Here is a 16,008-nt window from a genome sequence, read left to right as displayed (position 1 = left end):
TGCGTGGAGGGCAGGGCGCATGCCGGGGCGTTTGGGAGGGTATGGGGGTGTTTAATAGAATTTAGAGCGCTAGGAATGATGGATGCGATCATACCAGCACTAACGCACCGGATCCCATCAGAACTCCGAAGTTAAGCGTGCTTGGGCGAGAGTAGTACTCGGATGGGTAACCCCCTGGGAAGTCCTCGTGTTGCATCCCTCCTTTTTGTCGGAATTCGGCACGGTTTTGTCTACTCGATAACAAGTATTTTTTTGCGGACACGACATTCGGGGCCTAGACGCCGTTAGGACGTGCGATGGAGGCGCTTAGGAGGGGCGTGATAGGCAGCAGGGTGCGTCGGTGCGTGGAGGGCAGGGCGCATGTCGGGGCGTTTGGGAGGGTAAAGGCGTGTTTAATAGAATTTAGAGCGCTAGGAATGATGGATGCGATCATACCAGCACTAACGCACCGGATCCCATCAGAACTCCGAAGTTAAGCTTGCTTGGGCGAGAGTAGTACTAGGATGGGTGACCCCTTGGGAAGTCCTCGTGTTGCATCCCTCCTTTTTGTCGGAATTCGGCACGGTTTCGTCTATTCGATAACAAGTATTTTTTTGCGGACACGACATTCAGGGCCTAGACGCCGTTAGGACGTGCGATGGAGGCGCTTAGGACGGGCGTGACAGGCGGCAGGGTGCGTCTGTGCGTGGAGGGCAGGGCGCATGCCGGGGCGTTTGGGAGGGGAAGGGGATGTTTAATAGAATTTAGAGCGCTAAGAATGATGGATGCGATCATACCAGCACTAACGCACCGGATCCCATCAGAACTCCGAAGTTAAGCGTGCTTGGGCTAGAGTGGTACTAGGATGGATGACCCCCTGGGAAGTCCTCGTGTTGCATCCCTCCTTTTTGTCGGAATTCGGCACGGTTTCGTCTACTCGATAACAAGTATTTTTTTGCGGACACGACATTCGGGGCCTAGACGCCATTAGGACGTGCGATGGAGGCGCTTAGGACGTGCGTGACAGGCGGCAGGGTGAGTCGGTGCGTGGAGGGCATGGCGCATGCCGGGGCGTTTGGGAGGGGAAGGGGGTGTTTAATAGAATTTAGAGCGCTAGGAATGATGGATGCGATCATACCAGCACTAACGCACCGGATCCCATCAGAACTCCGAAGTTAAGCGTGCTTGGGCGAGAGTAGTACTAGGATGGGTGACCCCTTGGGAAGTCCTCGTGTTGCATCCCTCCTTTTTGTCGGAATTCGGCACGGTTTCGTCTACTCGATAATAAGTATTTTTTTGCGGACACGACATTAGGGGCCTAGACGCCGTTAGGACGAACGATGGAACCGCTTAGGACGGGCGTGACAGGCGGCAGGGTGCGTCGGTGCGTGGAGGGCAGGGCGCATGCCGGGGCGTTTGGGAGGGAAAGGGGTGTTTAATAGAATTTAGAGCGCTAGGAATGATGGATGCGATCATACCAGCACTAACGCACCGGATACGATCAGAACTCCTAAGTTAAGCGTATTTGGGCGAGAGTAGTACTAAGATGGATGACCTCCCGGGAAGTCCACTTGTTGCATCCCTCCTTTTTGTCGGAATTCGGCACGATTTCGCCTACTCGATAATAAGTATTTTTTCACGGACACGACATTCGGGTCCTAGACGCCGTTAGGACGGGCGATGAAGGCGCTTAGGACGATCGTGACAGGCGGCAGGGTGCGTCGGTACATGGAGGGCAGGGTGCATGCCGAGGCATTTGAGAGGGGAAGCAGGTGTATAATAGAATTTAGAGCGCTACGAATGACGGATGCGATCATACCAGCACTAATGCACCGGATCCCATCAAAACTTCGGTGTTAAGCGTGCTTGGGCGAGAGTAGTACTAGAATGGGTGACCCCTTGGGAAGTCTCCGTGTTGCATCCTTCCTTTTTGTCGGAATTCGGCACGGTTTCGTCTACTCGATAACAAGTATTTTTTTGCGGACAAGACATTCGGGGCCTAGACGCCGTTAGGACGTGCGATGGAGGTGCTTAGGACGGGCGTGACACGCGGCAGGGTGCTTCGGTGCGTGGAGGGCAGGGCGCATGCTAGGGCATTTGGGAGGGGAAGGAGGTGTTTAATAGAATTTAGAGCGCTAGGAATGGTGGATGCGATCATACCAGCACTAACGCACCGGATCACATCAGAACTCCGAAGTTAAGCGTGCTTGTGCGAGAGTAGTACTAGGATGGGTGACCCCCTGGGAAGTCCTCGTGTTGCATCCCTCCTTTTTGTCGAAATTCGGCACGATTTCGTCTATTCGACAACAAGTATTTTACTGCGGACACGACATTCGGGGCCTAGACGCCGTTAGGACGTGCGATGGAGGCGCTTAGGACGGGCGTGACAGGCGGCAGGGTGCGTCGGTGCGTGGAGGGCAGGGCGCATGCCGGGGCGTTTGGGAGGGGAAGGGGGTGTTTAATAGAATTTAGAGCGCTAGGAATGATGGAAGCGATCATACCAGCACTAACGCACCGGATCCCATCAGAACTCCGAAGTTAAGCGTGCTTGGGCGAGAGTAGTACTAGGATGGGTGACCCCTTGGGAAGTCCTCGTGTTGCATCCCTCTTTTTTGTCGGAATTCGGCACGGTTTCGTCTACTCGACAACAAGTATTTTTTTCGGACACGACATTAGGGGCTTAGACGCCGTTAGGACGTGCGATGGAGGCGCTTAGGACGGGCGTGACAGGCGGCAGGGTGCGTCGGTGCGTGGAGGGCAGGGCGCATGCCGGGGCGTTTGGGAGGGGAAGGGGGTGTTTAATAGAATTTAGAGCGCTAGGAATGATGGATGCGATCATACCAGCACTAACGCACCGGATCACATCAGAACTCCGAAGTTAAGCGTGCTTGTGCGAGAGTAGTACTAGGATGGGTGACCCCCTGGGAAGTCCTCGTGTTGCATCCCTCCTTTTTGTCGAAATTCGGCACGATTTCGTCTATTCGACAACAAGTATTTTTTTTGCGGACACGACATTCGGGGACTAGACGCCGTTAGGACGTGCGATGGAGGCGCTTAGGACGGGCGTGACAGGCGGCAGGGTGCGTCGGTGCGTGGAGGGCAGGGCGCATGCCGGGGCGTTTGGGAGGGTATGGGGGTGTTTAATAGAATTTAGAGCGCTAGGAATGATGGATGCGATCATACCAGCACTAACGCACCGGATCCCATCAGAACTCCGAAGTTAAGCGTGCTTGGGCGAGAGTAGTACTAGGATGGGTAACCCCCTGGGAAGTCCTCGTGTTGCATCCCTCCTTTTTGTCGGAATTCGGCACGGTTTTGTCTACTCGATAACAAGTATTTTTTTGCGGACACGACATTCGGGGCCTAGACGCCGTTAGGACGTGCGATGGAGGCGCTTAGGAGGGGCGTGATAGGCAGCAGGGTGCGTCGGTGCGTGGAGGGCAGGGCGCATGTCGGGGCGTTTGGGAGGGTAAAGGCGTGTTTAATAGAATTTAGAGCGCTAGGAATGATGGATGCGATCATACCAGCACTAACGCACCGGATCCCATCAGAACTCCGAAGTTAAGCTTGCTTGGGCGAGAGTAGTACTAGGATGGGTGACCCCTTGGGAAGTCCTCGTGTTGCATCCCTCCTTTTTGTCGGAATTCGGCACGGTTTCGTCTATTCGATAACAAGTATTTTTTTGCGGACACGACATTCAGGGCCTAGACGCCGTTAGGACGTGCGATGGAGGCGCTTAGGACGGGCGTGACAGGCGGCAGGGTGCGTCTGTGCGTGGAGGGCAGGGCGCATGCCGGGGCGTTTGGGAGGGGAAGGGGATGTTTAATAGAATTTAGAGCGCTAAGAATGATGGATGCGATCATACCAGCACTAACGCACCGGATCCCATCAGAACTCCGAAGTTAAGCGTGCTTGGGCTAGAGTGGTACTAGGATGGATGACCCCCTGGGAAGTCCTCGTGTTGCATCCCTCCTTTTTGTCGGAATTCGGCACGGTTTCGTCTACTCGATAACAAGTATTTTTTTGCGGACACGACATTCGGGGCCTAGACGCCATTAGGACGTGCGATGGAGGCGCTTAGGACGTGCGTGACAGGCGGCAGGGTGAGTCGGTGCGTGGAGGGCATGGCGCATGCCGGGGCGTTTGGGAGGGGAAGGGGGTGTTTAATAGAATTTAGAGCGCTAGGAATGATGGATGCGATCATACCAGCACTAACGCACCGGATCCCATCAGAACTCCGAAGTTAAGCGTGCTTGGGTGAGAGTAGTACTAGGATGGGTGACCCCTTGGGAAGTCCTCGTGTTGCATCCCTCCTTTTTGTCGGAATTCGGCACGGTTTCGTCTACTCGATAATAAGTATTTTTTTGCGGACACGACATTAGGGGCCTAGACGCCGTTAGGACGAACGATGGAAGCGCTTAGGACGGGCGTGACAGGCGGCAGGGTGCGTCGGTGCGTGGAGGGCAGGGCGCATGCCGGGGCGTTTGGGAGGGAAAGGGGTGTTTAATAGAATTTAGAGCGCTAGGAATGATGGATGCGATCATACCAGCACTAACGCACCGGATACGATCAGAACTCCTAAGTTAAGCGTATTTGGGCGAGAGTAGTACTAAGATGGATGACCTCCCGGGAAGTCCACTTGTTGCATCCCTCCTTTTTGTCGGAATTCGGCACGATTTCGCCTACTCGATAATAAGTATTTTTTCACGGACACGACATTCGGGTCCTAGACGCCGTTAGGACGGGCGATGAAGGCGCTTAGGACGATCGTGACAGGCGGCAGGGTGCGTCGGTACATGGAGGGCAGGGTGCATGCCGAGGCATTTGAGAGGGGAAGCAGGTGTATAATAGAATTTAGAGCGCTACAAATGACGGATGCGATCATACCAGCACTAATGCACCGGATCCCATCAAAACTTCGGTGTTAAGCGTGCTTGGGCGAGAGTAGTACTAGAATGGGTGACCCCTTGGGAAGTCTCCGTGTTGCATCCTTCCTTTTTGTCGGAATTCGGCACGGTTTCGTCTACTCGATAACAAGTATTTTTTTGCGGACAAGACATTCGGGGCCTAGACGCCGTTAGGACGTGCGATGGAGGTGCTTAGGACGGGCGTGACACGCGGCAGGGTGCTTCGGTGCGTGGAGGGCAGGGCGCATGCTAGGGCATTTGGGAGGGGAAGGAGGTGTTTAATAGAATTTAGAGCGCTAGGAATGGTGGATGCGATCATACCAGCACTAACGCACCGGATCACATCAGAACTCCGAAGTTAAGCGTGCTTGTGCGAGAGTAGTACTAGGATGGGTGACCCCCTGGGAAGTCCTCGTGTTGCATCCCTCCTTTTTGTCGAAATTCGGCACGATTTCGTCTATTCGACAACAAGTATTTTACTGCGGACACGACATTCGGGGCCTAGACGCCGTTAGGACGTGCGATGGAGGCGCTTAGGACGGGCGTGACAGGCGGCAGGGTGCGTCGGTGCGTGGAGGGCAGGGCGCATGCCGGGGCGTTTGGGAGGGGAAGGGGGTGTTTAATAGAATTTAGAGCGCTAGGAATGATGGAAGCGATCATACCAGCACTAACGCACCGGATCCCATCAGAACTCCGAAGTTAAGCGTGCTTGGGCGAGAGTAGTACTAGGATGGGTGACCCCTTGGGAAGTCCTCGTGTTGCATCCCTCTTTTTTGTCGGAATTCGGCACGGTTTCGTCTACTCGACAACAAGTATTTTTTTCGGACACGACATTAGGGGCTTAGACGCCGTTAGGACGTGCGATGGAGGCGCTTAGGACGGGCGTGACAGGCGGCAGGGTGCGTCGGTGCGTGGAGGGCAGGGCGCATGCCGGGGCGTTTGGGAGGGGAAGGGGGTGTTTAATAGAATTTAGAGCGCTAGGAATGATGGATGCGATCATACCAGCACTAACGCACCGGATCACATCAGAACTCCGAAGTTAAGCGTGCTTGTGCGAGAGTAGTACTAGGATGGGTGACCCCCTGGGAAGTCCTCGTGTTGCATCCCTCCTTTTTGTCGAAATTCGGCACGATTTCGTCTATTCGACAACAAGTATTTTCCTGCGGACACGACATTCGGGGCCTAGACGCCGTTAGGACGTGCGATGGAGGCGCTTAGGACGGGCGTGACAGGCGGCAGGGTGCGTCGGTGCGTGGAGGGCAGGGCGCATGCCGGGGCGTTTGGGAGGGTATGGGGGTGTTTAATAGAATTTAGAGCGCTAGGAATGATGGATGCGATCATACCAGCACTAACGCACCGGATCCCATCAGAACTCCGAAGTTAAGCGTGCTTGGGCGAGAGTAGTACTCGGATGGGTAACCCCCTGGGAAGTCCTCGTGTTGCATCCCTCCTTTTTGTCGGAATTCGGCACGGTTTTGTCTACTCGATAACAAGTATTTTTTTGCGGACACGACATTCGGGGCCTAGACGCCGTTAGGACGTGCGATGGAGGCGCTTAGGACGGGCGTGATAGGCAGCAGGGTGCGTCGGTGCGTGGAGGGCAGGGCGCATGTCGGGGCGTTTGGGAGGGTAAAGGCGTGTTTAATAGAATTTAGAGCGCTAGGAATGATGGATGCGATCATACCAGCACTAACGCACCGGATCCCATCAGAACTCCGAAGTTAAGCTTGCTTGGGCGAGAGTAGTACTAGGATGGGTGACCCCTTGGGAAGTCCTCGTGTTGCATCCCTCCTTTTTGTCGGAATTCGGCACGGTTTCGTCTATTCGATAACAAGTATTTTTTTGCGGACACGACATTCAGGGCCTAGACGCCGTTAGGACGTGCGATGGAGGCGCTTAGGACGGGCGTGACAGGCGGCAGGGTGCGTCTGTGCGTGGAGGGCAGGGCGCATGCCGAGGCGTTTGGGAGGGGAAGGGGATGTTTAATAGAATTTAGAGCGCTAAGAATGATGGATGCGATCATACCAGCACTAACGCACCGGATCCCATCAGAACTCCGAAGTTAAGCGTGCTTGGGCTAGAGTGGTACTAGGATGGATGACCCCCTGGGAAGTCCTCGTGTTGCATCCCTCCTTTTTGTCGGAATTCGGCACGGTTTCGTCTACTCGATAACAAGTATTTTTTTGCGGACACGACATTCGGGGCCTAGACGCCATTAGGACGTGCGATGGAGGCGCTTAGGACGTGCGTGACAGGCGGCAGGGTGAGTCGGTGCGTGGAGGGCATGGCGCATGCCGGGGCGTTTGGGAGGGGAAGGGGGTGTTTAATAGAATTTAGAGCGCTAGGAATGATGGATGCGATCATACCAGCACTAACGCACCGAATCCCATCAGAACTCCGAAGTTAAGCGTGCTTGGGCGAGAGTAGTACTAGGATGGGTGACCCCTTGGGAAGTCCTCGTGTTGCATCCCTCCTTTTTGTCGGAATTCGGCACGGTTTCGTCTACTCGATAATAAGTATTTTTTTGCGGACACGACATTCGGGGCCTAGACGCCATTAGGACGTGCGATGGAGGCGCTTAGGACGTGCGTGACAGGCGGCAGGGTGAGTCGGTGCGTGGAGGGCATGGCGCATGCCGGGGCGTTTGGGAGGGGAAGGGGGTGTTTAATAGAATTTAGAGCGCTAGGAATGATGGATGCGATCATACCAGCACTAACGCACCGAATCCCATCAGAACTCCGAAGTTAAGCGTGCTTGGGCGAGAGTAGTACTAGGATGGGTGACCCCTTGGGAAGTCCTCGTGTTGCATCCCTCCTTTTTGTCGGAATTCGGCACGGTTTCGTCTACTCGATAATAAGTATTTTTTTGCGGACACGACATTAGGGGCCTAGACGCCGTTAGGACGAACGATGGAAGCGCTTAGGACGGGCGTGACAGGCGGCAGGGTGCGTCGGTGCGTGGAGGGCAGGGCGCATGCCGGGGCGTTTGGGAGGGAAAGGGGTGTTTAATAGAATTTAGAGCGCTAGGAATGATGGATGCGATCATACCAGCACTAACGCACCGGATACGATCAGAACTCCTAAGTTAAGCGTTTTTGGGCGAGAGTAGTACTAAGATGGATGACCTCCCGGGAAGTCCACTTGTTGCATCCCTCCTTTTTGTCGGAATTCGGCACGATTTCGCCTACTCGATAATAAGTATTTTTTCACGGACACGACATTCGGGTCCTAGACGCCGTTAGGACGGGCGATGAAGGCGCTTAGGACGATCGTGACAGGCGGCAGGGTGCGTCGGTACATGGAGGGCAGGGTGCATGCCGAGGCATTTGAGAGGGGAAGCAGGTGTATAATAGAATTTAGAGCGCTACGAATGACGGATGCGATCATACCAGCACTAATGCACCGGATCCCATCAAAACTTCGGTGTTAAGCGTGCTTGGGCGAGAGTAGTACTAGAATGGGTGACCCCTTGGGAAGTCTCCGTGTTGCATCCTTCCTTTTTGTCGTAATTCGATACGGTTTCGTCTACTCGATAATAAGTATTTTTTTGCGCACACGACATTCGGGGCCTAGACGCCGTTAGGACGGGCGATGGAGGCGCATAGGACGAGCATGACAGGCAGCAGGGTGCGTCGGTGCGTGGAGGGCAAGACGCATGCCGGGGCGTTTGAGAGGGAAAGGGGGTGTTTAATAGAATTTAGAGCGCTAGAATGATGGATGCGATCATACTAGCACTAACGCACCGGATCCCATCAGAATTCTGAGGTTAAGTGTGCTTGGGCGAGAGTAGTACTACGATGGGTGACCCCTGGAAGTCCTCGTGTTGCATTTTTCCTTTTTGTCGGAATTCGGCACGGTTTCGTCTACTCGATAATAAGTATTTTTTTTCGGATAGGACATTCGGGGCATAGACGCCGTTAGGACGGGCGATGGAGGCGCTTAAGACGGGCGTGACAGGCAGCAGGGTGCGTCGGTGCGTGGAGGGCAGAGGGCATGTCAGGGCGTTTGGGAGGGGAATGGGGTGTTTAATAAAATTTAGAGCGCTAAGAATGATGGATGCGATCATACCAGCACTAACTAACCGGATCCCATCAAAACTCCGAAGTTAAGGGTGCTTGGGCGAGAGTAGTACTAGGATGGGTGACTCCTTGGGAAGTCCTCGTGTTGCATCCCTCCTTTTTGTCGGAATGTGGCACGGTTTCGTCTACTCGATAATAAGTATTTTTTTGCGGACAAGACATTAGGGGCCTAGACGCCATTAGGATGGGCGATGGAGTCGCTTAGGATGGGTGTGACAGGCGGCAGGGTTCGTCGGTGCGTGGAGGGCAGGGCGCATGCCGGGGCGTTTGGGAGTGAAAGGGGGTGTTTAATAGAAATTTAGAGCGCTAGGAATAATGGATGTGATAATACCAGCACTAACGCACCGGATCCAATCAAAACTTCAAAGTTAAGCGTGCTTTGGCGAGAGTAGTACTAGGATGGGTGACCCCTGGGAAGTCCTCGTGTTGCATCCCTCATTTTTGTCGCAATTCGGCACGGTTTCGTCTACTCGATAATAAGTATTTTTGTGCGGATACGACATTCAGTGCCTAGACGCCGTTAGGACGGGCAATAGAGGCGCCTAGGACGAGCATGATAGGCGGCAGGGTGCGTCGGTGCGTAAAGGGCAAGACGCATGCCGGGGCGTTTGGGAGGGGAAGGAGGTGTTTAATAGAATTTAGAGCGCTAGGAATGATGGATGCGAACATACCTGCAATAACGCACAAGATCCCATCAGAACTCCGAGGTTAAGCGTGCTTGGGCGAGAGTAGTACTAGGATGGGTGACCCTTTGGGAAGTCTCCGTGTTGCATCCTTCCTTTTTGTCGGAATTCGGCACGGTTTCGTCTACTCGATAATAAGTATTTTTTTTGGACATGACATTCGGGGCCTAGACGACATTAGGACGGGTGATGGAGGCGCTTAGGACGGGCGTGACAGGCGGCAGGGTGCATCGGTGCGTGGTGGGCAGGGCGAATACCGGGGCGTTTGGGAGGGTAAGGGGGTGTTTAATAGAATGTAGAGCGCTAGGAATGATGGATGCGTTTATAGCAAAACTAACGCACCGGATCCCATCAGAACTCCGAAGTTAAGCGTGCTTGGGCGATAGTAGTACTAGGATGGGTGACCCCCTGGTAAGTTCTCGTGTTGCATCCCTCTTTTTTGTCGGAATTCGGCACGGTTTCGTCTACTCGATAACAAGTATTTTTTTGCGGACACGACATTCGGGGCCTAGACGCCGTTAGGACGTGCGATGGAGGCGCTTAGGACGGGCGTGACAGGCGGTATGGTGCGTCGTTACGTGGAGGACTGGGCGCATGCCTAGCCGTTTGGGAGGTGAAGGAGGTGTTTAATAAAATTTAGAGCGCTAGGAATGATGGATGGGATCATACCAGCACTAACGCACCGGATCACATCAGAAGTTCGAAGTTAAGCGTGCTTGGGCGAGATTAGTACTAAGATGGGTGACCTCTTGGGAAGTCCTCATGTTGCATCCCTTTTTTTTTATCGGAATTCGGCACGGTTTCGTCTACTCAATAATATATATTTTTTTCAAGACACGATATTCGGGGCCTAGACGTCGTTAGGATGGGTGATAGAGGTGCCTAGGACGGGCGTGACAGGCGGCAGGGTGCGTCGGTGCATGGAGGACAGGGTGCATGCCAGGGCATTTGGAAGGGGAAACAGGTGTTTAATAGAATTTAGAGCGTTAGGAATGATGGATGCGATCATACCAGCACTAACGCACCAGATCCCATCAAAACTCTAAAGTTAAACGTGCTTGCGCGAGATTAGTACTAGGAATGTTGACCCTTTGGAAAGTCCTCGTATTGCATCACTCCTTTTTGTCAGAATTTGGCACGGTTTCGTCTACTCGATATTAAATATTTTTTGCAGATACGACAATCGAGGCCTAAACGTCGTTAGGATGGGTGATGGAGGTGCTTAGGACGGGCGTGACAGGCGGCAGGGTGCGTCGGTGCATGGAGGGCAGGGCGCATGCCGGGGCGTTTGGGAGGGGAAGGGGGTGTTTAATAGAATTTAGAGCGCTAGGAATGATGGATGCGATCATACCAGCACTAACGCACCGGATCCCATCAGAACTCCGAAGTTAAGCGTGCTTGGGCAAGAATAGTACTAGGATGGGTGACCCCCTGGGAAGTCCTCGTGTTGCATCCCTCCTTTTTGTCGGAATTCGGCACGGTTTCGTCTACTCGACAACAAGTATTTTTTTGCGGACACGACATTCGGGGCCTAGACGCCGTTAGGACGTGCGATGGAGGCGCTTAGGACGGGCGTGACAGGCGGTAGGGTGCGTCGGTGCGTGGAGGGTAGAGCGCATGCCGGGGCGTTTGGGAGGGGAAGGGGGTGTTTAATAGAATTTAGAGCGCTAGGAATGATGGATGCGATCATACCAGCACTAACGCACCGGATCCCATCAGAACTCCGAAGTTAAGCGTGCTTGGGCGAGAGTAGTACTAGGATGGGTGACCCCCTGGGAAGTCCTCGTGTTGCATCCCTCCTTTTTGTCGGAATTCGGCACGGTTTCGTCTACTCGACAACAAGTATTTTTTTGCGGACACGACATTCGGGGCCTAGACGCCGTTAGGACGTGCGATGGAGGCGCTTAGGACGGGCGTGACAGGCGGCAGGGTGCGTCGGTGCGTGGAGGGCAGGGCGCATGCCGGGGCGTTTGGGAGGGGAAGGGGGTGTTTAATAGAATTTAGAGCGCTAGGCATGATGGATGCGATCATACCAGCACTAACGCACCGGATCCCATCAGAACTCCGAAGTTAAGCGTGCTTGGGCGAGAGTAGTGCTAGGATGGGTGACCTCCTGGGAAGTCCTCGTGTTGCATCCCTCCTTTTTGTCGGAATTCGGCACGGTTTCGTCTACTCGACAACAAGTATTTTTTTGCGGACACGACATTCGGGGCCTAGATGCCGTTAGGACGTGCGATGGAGGCGCTTAGGACGGGCGTGACAGGCGGCAGGGTGCGTCGGTGCGTGGAGGGCAGGGCGCATGCCGGGGCGTTTGGGAGGGGAAGGGGGTGTTTAATAGAATTTAGAGCGCTAGGAATGATGGATGCGATCATACCAGCACTAACGCACCGGATCCCATCAGAACTCCGAAAATAAGCGTGCTTGGGCGAGAGTAGTACTAGGATGGGTGACCCCTTGGGAAGTCCTCGTGTTGCATCCCTCCTTTTTGTCGGAATTCGGCACGGTTTCGTCTACTCGACAACAAGTATTTTTTTGCGGACACGACATTCGGGGCCTAGACGCCGTTAGGACGTGCGATGGAGGCGCTTAGGACGGGCGTGACAGGCGGCAAGGTGCGTCGGTGCGTGGAGGGCAGGGCGCATGCCGGGGCGTTTGGGAGGGGAAGGGGGTGTTTAATAGAATTTAGAGCGCTAGGAATGATGGATGCGATCATACCAGCACTAACGCACTGGATCCCATCAGAACTCCGAAGTTAAGCGTGCTTGGGCGAGAGTAGTACTAGGATGGGTGACCCCCTGGGAAGTCCTCGTGTTGCATTCCTCCTTTTTGTCGGAATTCGGTACGGTTTCGTCTACTCGACAACAAGTATTTTTTTGCGGACACGACATTCGGGGCATAAACGCCGTTAGGACGGGCGATGGAGGCGCTTAGGACGGTCGTGACAGGCGGCAGGGAGCGTCGGTGCGTGGAGGGGAGGGCGCATGCCGGGGCGTTTGGGAGGGGAAGGGGGTGTTTAATAGAATTTAGAGCGTTAGGAATGATGGATGCGATCATACCAGCACTAACTCACCGGGTCCCATCAAAACTCCGAAGTTAAGCGTGTTTGGGCGAGAGTAGTACTAAGATGGGTGACCCCCTTAGAAGTCCTCATGTTGCATCCCTTCTTTTTGTCGGAATTCGGCACGGTTTCGTCTAATCGATAACTAGTATTTTTTCACGGACACGACATTCGGGTCCTAGACGCCGTTAGGACGGGCGATGAAGGCGCTTAGGACGATCGTGACAGGCGGCAGGGTGCATCGGTACATGGAGGGCAGGGTGCATGCCGAGGATTTTGAGAAGGGAAGCAGGTGTATAATAGAATTTAGAGCGCTACGAATGATGGATGCGATCATACCAGCACTAATGCACCGGATCCCATCAAAACTTCGGTGTTAAGCGTGCTTGGGCAAGAGTAGTACTAGAATGGGTGACCCCCTGGGAAGTCTCCGTGTTGCATCCTTCCTTTTTGTCGTAATTCGATACGGTTTCGTCTACTCGATAATAAGTATTTTTTTGCGCACACGACATTCGGGGCCTAGACGCCGTTAGGACGGGCGATGGAGGCGTATAGTACGAGCATGATAGGCAGCAGGGTGCGTCGGTGCGTGGAGGGCAAGACGCATGCCGGGGCGTTTGAGAGGGAAAGGGGGTGTTTAATAGAATTTAGAGCGCTAGGAATGATGGATGCGATCATACCAGCACTAACGCACCGGATCCCATCAGAATTCTGAGGTTAAGTGTGTTTGGGCGAGAGTAGTACTACGATGGGTGACCCCTGGAAGTCCCCGTGTTGCATTTTTCCTTTTTGTCGGAATTCGGCACGGTTTCGTCTACTTGATAATAAGTATTTTTTTTTCGGATAGGACATTCGGGGCATAGACGCCGTTAGGACGGGCGATGGAGGCGCTTAAGACGGGCGTGACAGGCAGCAGGGTGCGTCGGTGCGTGGAGGGCAGAGCGCATGTCAGGGCGTTTGGGAGGGGAATGGGGTGTTTAATAGAATTTAGAGCGCTAAGAATGATGGATGCGATCATACCAGCACTAACTAACCGGATCCCATCAAAACTCCGAAGTTAAGCGTGCTTGGGCGAGAGTAGTACTAGGATGGGTGACCCCCTGGGAAGTCCTCGTGTTGCATCCCTTCTTTTTGTCGGAATTCGGCACGGTTTCGTCTACTCGATAACAAGTATTTTTTTGCGGACACGACATTCGGGGCCTAGACGCAGTTAGGACGGGCGATGGAGGCGCTTAGGACGGGTGTGACAGGCGGCAGGGAGCGTCGGTGCGTGGAGGGCAGGGCGCATGCTGGGGCATTTGGGAGGGGAAGGGGGTGTTTAATAGAAATTTAGAGTGCTAGGAATGATGGATGCGATCATACCAGCACTAACTCACCGGGTCCCATCAAAACTCCGAAGTTAAGCGTGTTTGGGCGAGAGTAGTACTAAGATGGGTGACCCCCTTAGAAGTCCTCATGTTGCATCCCTTCTTTTTGTCGGAATTCGGCACGGTTTCATCTAATCGATAACTAGTATTTTTTCACGAACACGACATTCGGGTCCTAGACGCCGTTAGGACGGGCGATGAAGGCGCTTAGGACGATCGTGACAGGCGGCAGGGTGCATCGGTACATGGAGGGCAGGGTGCATGCCGAGGAATTTGAGAAGGGAAGCAGGTGTATAATAGAATTTAGAGCGCTACGAATGATGGATGCGATCATACCAGCACTAATGCACCGGATCCCATCAAAACTTCGGTGTTAAGCGTGCTTGGGCGAGAGTAGTACTAGAATGGGTGACCCCCTGGGAAGTCTCCGTGTTGCATCCTTCCTTTTTGTCGTAATTCGATACGGTTTCGTCTACTCGATAATAAGTATTTTTTTGCGCACACGACATTCGGGGCCTAGACGCCGTTAGGACGGGCGATGGAGGCGCTTAGGACATTCGTGACAGGCGGCAGGGTGCGTCGGTGCGTGGAGGGAAGGGCGGATGCCGGGGCGTTTGGGAGGGGAAGGGGGTGTTTAATAAAATTTAGAGCGCTAGGATTGATGGATGCGATCATACCAGCACTAACGCACCGGATCCCATCAGAACTCCAAAGTTAAGCGTGCTTGGGCGAGAGTAGTACTAGGACGGGTGACCCCTTGGGAAGTCCTCGTGTTGCATCCCTTCTTTTTGTCGGAATTCGGCAAAGTTTCGTCTACTCGACAACAAGTATTTTTTTGCGGACACGACATTCGGGGCCTAGACGCACTAATGCACCCTGCCGCCTGTCACGCCCGTCCTTAGCGCCTCCACCGCACTTCCTAACGGCGTCTAGGCCCCGAATGTCGTGTCGGCAAAAAAATACTTGTTATCGAGTAGACGAAATCGTGCCGAATTCCGACAAAAAGGAGGGATGCAACACGAGGACTTCCCAGGGGGTAACCCATCCTAGTACTACTCTCGTCCAAGCACGCTTAATTTTGGAGTTCTGATGAGATCCGGTGCATTAATGCTGGTATTATCGCATCATTCATTCTTAGCGCTCTAAATTTTATTAAACACCTTCTTTCCCTCCCAAACGCCCCGGCATGCGCCCTGCCCTCCATGCACCGACGAACCCTGCCGCCTGTCACGCCCGTCCTAAGTGACTCCATCGCCCGTCCTAATGGCGTCTAGGCCCCTAATGTCTTGTCCGCAAAAAAATACTTATTATCAAGTAGACAAAACCATGCCACATTCCGACAAAAAGGAGGGATGCAACACGAGAACTTCCCAAGGGGTCACCCATCCTAATACTACTCTCGCCCAAGCACGCTTAACTTCGGAGTTTTGATAGGATCCGGAGAGTTAGTGCTGGTATGATCGCATCCATCATTCCTAGCGCTCTAAATTCTATTAAACACCCCCTTCCCCTCCCAAACGCCCCGGCATGCGCCCTGCCCTTCACGCACCGACGCACCCTGCCGCCTGTCACGTCCGTCCTAAGCGCCTCCATCGCCAGTCCTAACGGCGTCTAGGCCCCGAATATCGTATCCGCAAAAAAATACTTATTATCGAGTAGACGAAACCGTACCGAATTCCGACAGAAAGGAGGGATGCAACACGAAGACTTCCCAGGGGGTCACCCATCCTAGTACTACTCATGCCCAAGCATGCTTAATTTTGGAGTTCTAATGGGATCTGGTGCGTTAGTGCTTGTATGATCGCATCCATCATTCCTAGCGCTCTAAATTCTATTGAACACCCCCTTCCCATCCCAAAAGCCCCGGCATGCGCCCTGTTCTCCACGCACCGACGCACCCTGCCTCCAATGCTCGTCCTAACGGCGTCTAGGCCCC

The 16,008-nt window shown here is 53.8% G+C and overlaps 42 non-coding genes and 5 pseudogenes across 42 annotated transcripts; 44 read left to right on the top strand and 3 right to left on the bottom strand.

Annotated features, from left to right (window-relative positions):
• The first annotated feature begins 80 nt into the window (after nt 1-80).
• Nucleotides 81-199, top strand: LOC129897501 (5S ribosomal RNA). The gene has a single exon (XR_008768589.1). It is a non-coding gene; the product is annotated as a 5S ribosomal RNA (ribosomal RNA).
• A 222-nt stretch (nt 200-421) lies between these two features.
• On the top strand, nt 422-540 carry LOC129897573 (5S ribosomal RNA). Its single transcript, XR_008768656.1, has one exon. It is a non-coding gene; the product is annotated as a 5S ribosomal RNA (ribosomal RNA).
• Nucleotides 541-762: 222 nt separating this feature from the next.
• LOC129897704 (5S ribosomal RNA) lies at nt 763-881 on the top strand. Its single transcript, XR_008768779.1, has one exon. It is a non-coding gene; the product is annotated as a 5S ribosomal RNA (ribosomal RNA).
• A 222-nt stretch (nt 882-1,103) lies between these two features.
• On the top strand, nt 1,104-1,222 carry LOC129897377 (5S ribosomal RNA). Its single transcript, XR_008768469.1, has one exon. It is a non-coding gene; the product is annotated as a 5S ribosomal RNA (ribosomal RNA).
• A 221-nt stretch (nt 1,223-1,443) lies between these two features.
• LOC129897883 (5S ribosomal RNA) lies at nt 1,444-1,562 on the top strand (annotated as a pseudogene).
• A 222-nt stretch (nt 1,563-1,784) lies between these two features.
• LOC129897806 (5S ribosomal RNA) lies at nt 1,785-1,903 on the top strand. Its single transcript, XR_008768873.1, has one exon. It is a non-coding gene; the product is annotated as a 5S ribosomal RNA (ribosomal RNA).
• Nucleotides 1,904-2,125: 222 nt separating this feature from the next.
• Nucleotides 2,126-2,244, top strand: LOC129897662 (5S ribosomal RNA). The gene has a single exon (XR_008768739.1). It is a non-coding gene; the product is annotated as a 5S ribosomal RNA (ribosomal RNA).
• Nucleotides 2,245-2,466: 222 nt separating this feature from the next.
• Nucleotides 2,467-2,585, top strand: LOC129897474 (5S ribosomal RNA). Its single transcript, XR_008768563.1, has one exon. It is a non-coding gene; the product is annotated as a 5S ribosomal RNA (ribosomal RNA).
• A 221-nt stretch (nt 2,586-2,806) lies between these two features.
• On the top strand, nt 2,807-2,925 carry LOC129897660 (5S ribosomal RNA). Its single transcript, XR_008768737.1, has one exon. It is a non-coding gene; the product is annotated as a 5S ribosomal RNA (ribosomal RNA).
• A 223-nt stretch (nt 2,926-3,148) lies between these two features.
• LOC129897421 (5S ribosomal RNA) lies at nt 3,149-3,267 on the top strand. Its single transcript, XR_008768514.1, has one exon. It is a non-coding gene; the product is annotated as a 5S ribosomal RNA (ribosomal RNA).
• Nucleotides 3,268-3,489: 222 nt separating this feature from the next.
• On the top strand, nt 3,490-3,608 carry LOC129897572 (5S ribosomal RNA). The gene has a single exon (XR_008768655.1). It is a non-coding gene; the product is annotated as a 5S ribosomal RNA (ribosomal RNA).
• A 222-nt stretch (nt 3,609-3,830) lies between these two features.
• Nucleotides 3,831-3,949, top strand: LOC129897703 (5S ribosomal RNA). Its single transcript, XR_008768778.1, has one exon. It is a non-coding gene; the product is annotated as a 5S ribosomal RNA (ribosomal RNA).
• Nucleotides 3,950-4,171: 222 nt separating this feature from the next.
• Nucleotides 4,172-4,290, top strand: LOC129897507 (5S ribosomal RNA). The gene has a single exon (XR_008768594.1). It is a non-coding gene; the product is annotated as a 5S ribosomal RNA (ribosomal RNA).
• A 221-nt stretch (nt 4,291-4,511) lies between these two features.
• On the top strand, nt 4,512-4,630 carry LOC129897882 (5S ribosomal RNA; annotated as a pseudogene).
• A 222-nt stretch (nt 4,631-4,852) lies between these two features.
• LOC129897805 (5S ribosomal RNA) lies at nt 4,853-4,971 on the top strand. Its single transcript, XR_008768872.1, has one exon. It is a non-coding gene; the product is annotated as a 5S ribosomal RNA (ribosomal RNA).
• Nucleotides 4,972-5,193: 222 nt separating this feature from the next.
• On the top strand, nt 5,194-5,312 carry LOC129897659 (5S ribosomal RNA). The gene has a single exon (XR_008768736.1). It is a non-coding gene; the product is annotated as a 5S ribosomal RNA (ribosomal RNA).
• A 222-nt stretch (nt 5,313-5,534) lies between these two features.
• On the top strand, nt 5,535-5,653 carry LOC129897473 (5S ribosomal RNA). Its single transcript, XR_008768562.1, has one exon. It is a non-coding gene; the product is annotated as a 5S ribosomal RNA (ribosomal RNA).
• A 221-nt stretch (nt 5,654-5,874) lies between these two features.
• Nucleotides 5,875-5,993, top strand: LOC129897658 (5S ribosomal RNA). Its single transcript, XR_008768735.1, has one exon. It is a non-coding gene; the product is annotated as a 5S ribosomal RNA (ribosomal RNA).
• A 222-nt stretch (nt 5,994-6,215) lies between these two features.
• On the top strand, nt 6,216-6,334 carry LOC129897500 (5S ribosomal RNA). Its single transcript, XR_008768588.1, has one exon. It is a non-coding gene; the product is annotated as a 5S ribosomal RNA (ribosomal RNA).
• A 222-nt stretch (nt 6,335-6,556) lies between these two features.
• LOC129897571 (5S ribosomal RNA) lies at nt 6,557-6,675 on the top strand. Its single transcript, XR_008768654.1, has one exon. It is a non-coding gene; the product is annotated as a 5S ribosomal RNA (ribosomal RNA).
• Nucleotides 6,676-6,897: 222 nt separating this feature from the next.
• Nucleotides 6,898-7,016, top strand: LOC129897702 (5S ribosomal RNA). Its single transcript, XR_008768777.1, has one exon. It is a non-coding gene; the product is annotated as a 5S ribosomal RNA (ribosomal RNA).
• A 222-nt stretch (nt 7,017-7,238) lies between these two features.
• On the top strand, nt 7,239-7,357 carry LOC129897617 (5S ribosomal RNA). The gene has a single exon (XR_008768697.1). It is a non-coding gene; the product is annotated as a 5S ribosomal RNA (ribosomal RNA).
• Nucleotides 7,358-7,579: 222 nt separating this feature from the next.
• Nucleotides 7,580-7,698, top strand: LOC129897616 (5S ribosomal RNA). The gene has a single exon (XR_008768696.1). It is a non-coding gene; the product is annotated as a 5S ribosomal RNA (ribosomal RNA).
• Nucleotides 7,699-7,919: 221 nt separating this feature from the next.
• LOC129897887 (5S ribosomal RNA) lies at nt 7,920-8,038 on the top strand (annotated as a pseudogene).
• Nucleotides 8,039-8,260: 222 nt separating this feature from the next.
• On the top strand, nt 8,261-8,379 carry LOC129897804 (5S ribosomal RNA). The gene has a single exon (XR_008768871.1). It is a non-coding gene; the product is annotated as a 5S ribosomal RNA (ribosomal RNA).
• Nucleotides 8,380-8,600: 221 nt separating this feature from the next.
• Nucleotides 8,601-8,717, top strand: LOC129897851 (5S ribosomal RNA). Its single transcript, XR_008768916.1, has one exon. It is a non-coding gene; the product is annotated as a 5S ribosomal RNA (ribosomal RNA).
• A 222-nt stretch (nt 8,718-8,939) lies between these two features.
• On the top strand, nt 8,940-9,058 carry LOC129897767 (5S ribosomal RNA). Its single transcript, XR_008768836.1, has one exon. It is a non-coding gene; the product is annotated as a 5S ribosomal RNA (ribosomal RNA).
• Nucleotides 9,059-9,281: 223 nt separating this feature from the next.
• Nucleotides 9,282-9,399, top strand: LOC129897864 (5S ribosomal RNA; annotated as a pseudogene).
• Nucleotides 9,400-9,621: 222 nt separating this feature from the next.
• Nucleotides 9,622-9,740, top strand: LOC129897835 (5S ribosomal RNA). The gene has a single exon (XR_008768901.1). It is a non-coding gene; the product is annotated as a 5S ribosomal RNA (ribosomal RNA).
• Nucleotides 9,741-9,961: 221 nt separating this feature from the next.
• LOC129897856 (5S ribosomal RNA) lies at nt 9,962-10,080 on the top strand. The gene has a single exon (XR_008768920.1). It is a non-coding gene; the product is annotated as a 5S ribosomal RNA (ribosomal RNA).
• Nucleotides 10,081-10,302: 222 nt separating this feature from the next.
• LOC129897816 (5S ribosomal RNA) lies at nt 10,303-10,421 on the top strand. Its single transcript, XR_008768882.1, has one exon. It is a non-coding gene; the product is annotated as a 5S ribosomal RNA (ribosomal RNA).
• A 223-nt stretch (nt 10,422-10,644) lies between these two features.
• Nucleotides 10,645-10,763, top strand: LOC129897917 (5S ribosomal RNA; annotated as a pseudogene).
• Nucleotides 10,764-10,984: 221 nt separating this feature from the next.
• On the top strand, nt 10,985-11,103 carry LOC129897544 (5S ribosomal RNA). The gene has a single exon (XR_008768629.1). It is a non-coding gene; the product is annotated as a 5S ribosomal RNA (ribosomal RNA).
• Nucleotides 11,104-11,325: 222 nt separating this feature from the next.
• Nucleotides 11,326-11,444, top strand: LOC129897780 (5S ribosomal RNA). Its single transcript, XR_008768848.1, has one exon. It is a non-coding gene; the product is annotated as a 5S ribosomal RNA (ribosomal RNA).
• Nucleotides 11,445-11,666: 222 nt separating this feature from the next.
• Nucleotides 11,667-11,785, top strand: LOC129897505 (5S ribosomal RNA). The gene has a single exon (XR_008768592.1). It is a non-coding gene; the product is annotated as a 5S ribosomal RNA (ribosomal RNA).
• Nucleotides 11,786-12,007: 222 nt separating this feature from the next.
• LOC129897653 (5S ribosomal RNA) lies at nt 12,008-12,126 on the top strand. Its single transcript, XR_008768731.1, has one exon. It is a non-coding gene; the product is annotated as a 5S ribosomal RNA (ribosomal RNA).
• A 222-nt stretch (nt 12,127-12,348) lies between these two features.
• On the top strand, nt 12,349-12,467 carry LOC129897455 (5S ribosomal RNA). Its single transcript, XR_008768545.1, has one exon. It is a non-coding gene; the product is annotated as a 5S ribosomal RNA (ribosomal RNA).
• A 222-nt stretch (nt 12,468-12,689) lies between these two features.
• LOC129897823 (5S ribosomal RNA) lies at nt 12,690-12,808 on the top strand. The gene has a single exon (XR_008768889.1). It is a non-coding gene; the product is annotated as a 5S ribosomal RNA (ribosomal RNA).
• Nucleotides 12,809-13,030: 222 nt separating this feature from the next.
• Nucleotides 13,031-13,149, top strand: LOC129897831 (5S ribosomal RNA). The gene has a single exon (XR_008768897.1). It is a non-coding gene; the product is annotated as a 5S ribosomal RNA (ribosomal RNA).
• A 222-nt stretch (nt 13,150-13,371) lies between these two features.
• On the top strand, nt 13,372-13,488 carry LOC129897858 (5S ribosomal RNA). Its single transcript, XR_008768922.1, has one exon. It is a non-coding gene; the product is annotated as a 5S ribosomal RNA (ribosomal RNA).
• Nucleotides 13,489-13,711: 223 nt separating this feature from the next.
• Nucleotides 13,712-13,830, top strand: LOC129897726 (5S ribosomal RNA). The gene has a single exon (XR_008768798.1). It is a non-coding gene; the product is annotated as a 5S ribosomal RNA (ribosomal RNA).
• Nucleotides 13,831-14,053: 223 nt separating this feature from the next.
• On the top strand, nt 14,054-14,172 carry LOC129897822 (5S ribosomal RNA). Its single transcript, XR_008768888.1, has one exon. It is a non-coding gene; the product is annotated as a 5S ribosomal RNA (ribosomal RNA).
• Nucleotides 14,173-14,394: 222 nt separating this feature from the next.
• Nucleotides 14,395-14,513, top strand: LOC129897801 (5S ribosomal RNA). Its single transcript, XR_008768868.1, has one exon. It is a non-coding gene; the product is annotated as a 5S ribosomal RNA (ribosomal RNA).
• A 222-nt stretch (nt 14,514-14,735) lies between these two features.
• On the top strand, nt 14,736-14,854 carry LOC129897643 (5S ribosomal RNA). The gene has a single exon (XR_008768721.1). It is a non-coding gene; the product is annotated as a 5S ribosomal RNA (ribosomal RNA).
• A 226-nt stretch (nt 14,855-15,080) lies between these two features.
• LOC129897798 (5S ribosomal RNA) lies at nt 15,081-15,199 on the bottom strand. Its single transcript, XR_008768865.1, has one exon. It is a non-coding gene; the product is annotated as a 5S ribosomal RNA (ribosomal RNA).
• A 222-nt stretch (nt 15,200-15,421) lies between these two features.
• LOC129897772 (5S ribosomal RNA) lies at nt 15,422-15,540 on the bottom strand. The gene has a single exon (XR_008768840.1). It is a non-coding gene; the product is annotated as a 5S ribosomal RNA (ribosomal RNA).
• Nucleotides 15,541-15,762: 222 nt separating this feature from the next.
• LOC129897846 (5S ribosomal RNA) lies at nt 15,763-15,881 on the bottom strand. The gene has a single exon (XR_008768911.1). It is a non-coding gene; the product is annotated as a 5S ribosomal RNA (ribosomal RNA).
• Nucleotides 15,882-16,008: the final 127 nt, after the last annotated feature.

This window comes from Solanum dulcamara, chromosome 7, assembly GCF_947179165.1.
Source record: "Solanum dulcamara chromosome 7, daSolDulc1.2, whole genome shotgun sequence".
Lineage (NCBI taxonomy): Eukaryota > Viridiplantae > Streptophyta > Magnoliopsida > Solanales > Solanaceae > Solanum > Solanum dulcamara.
This window is presented reverse-complemented; position numbering and strand designations above follow the sequence as displayed.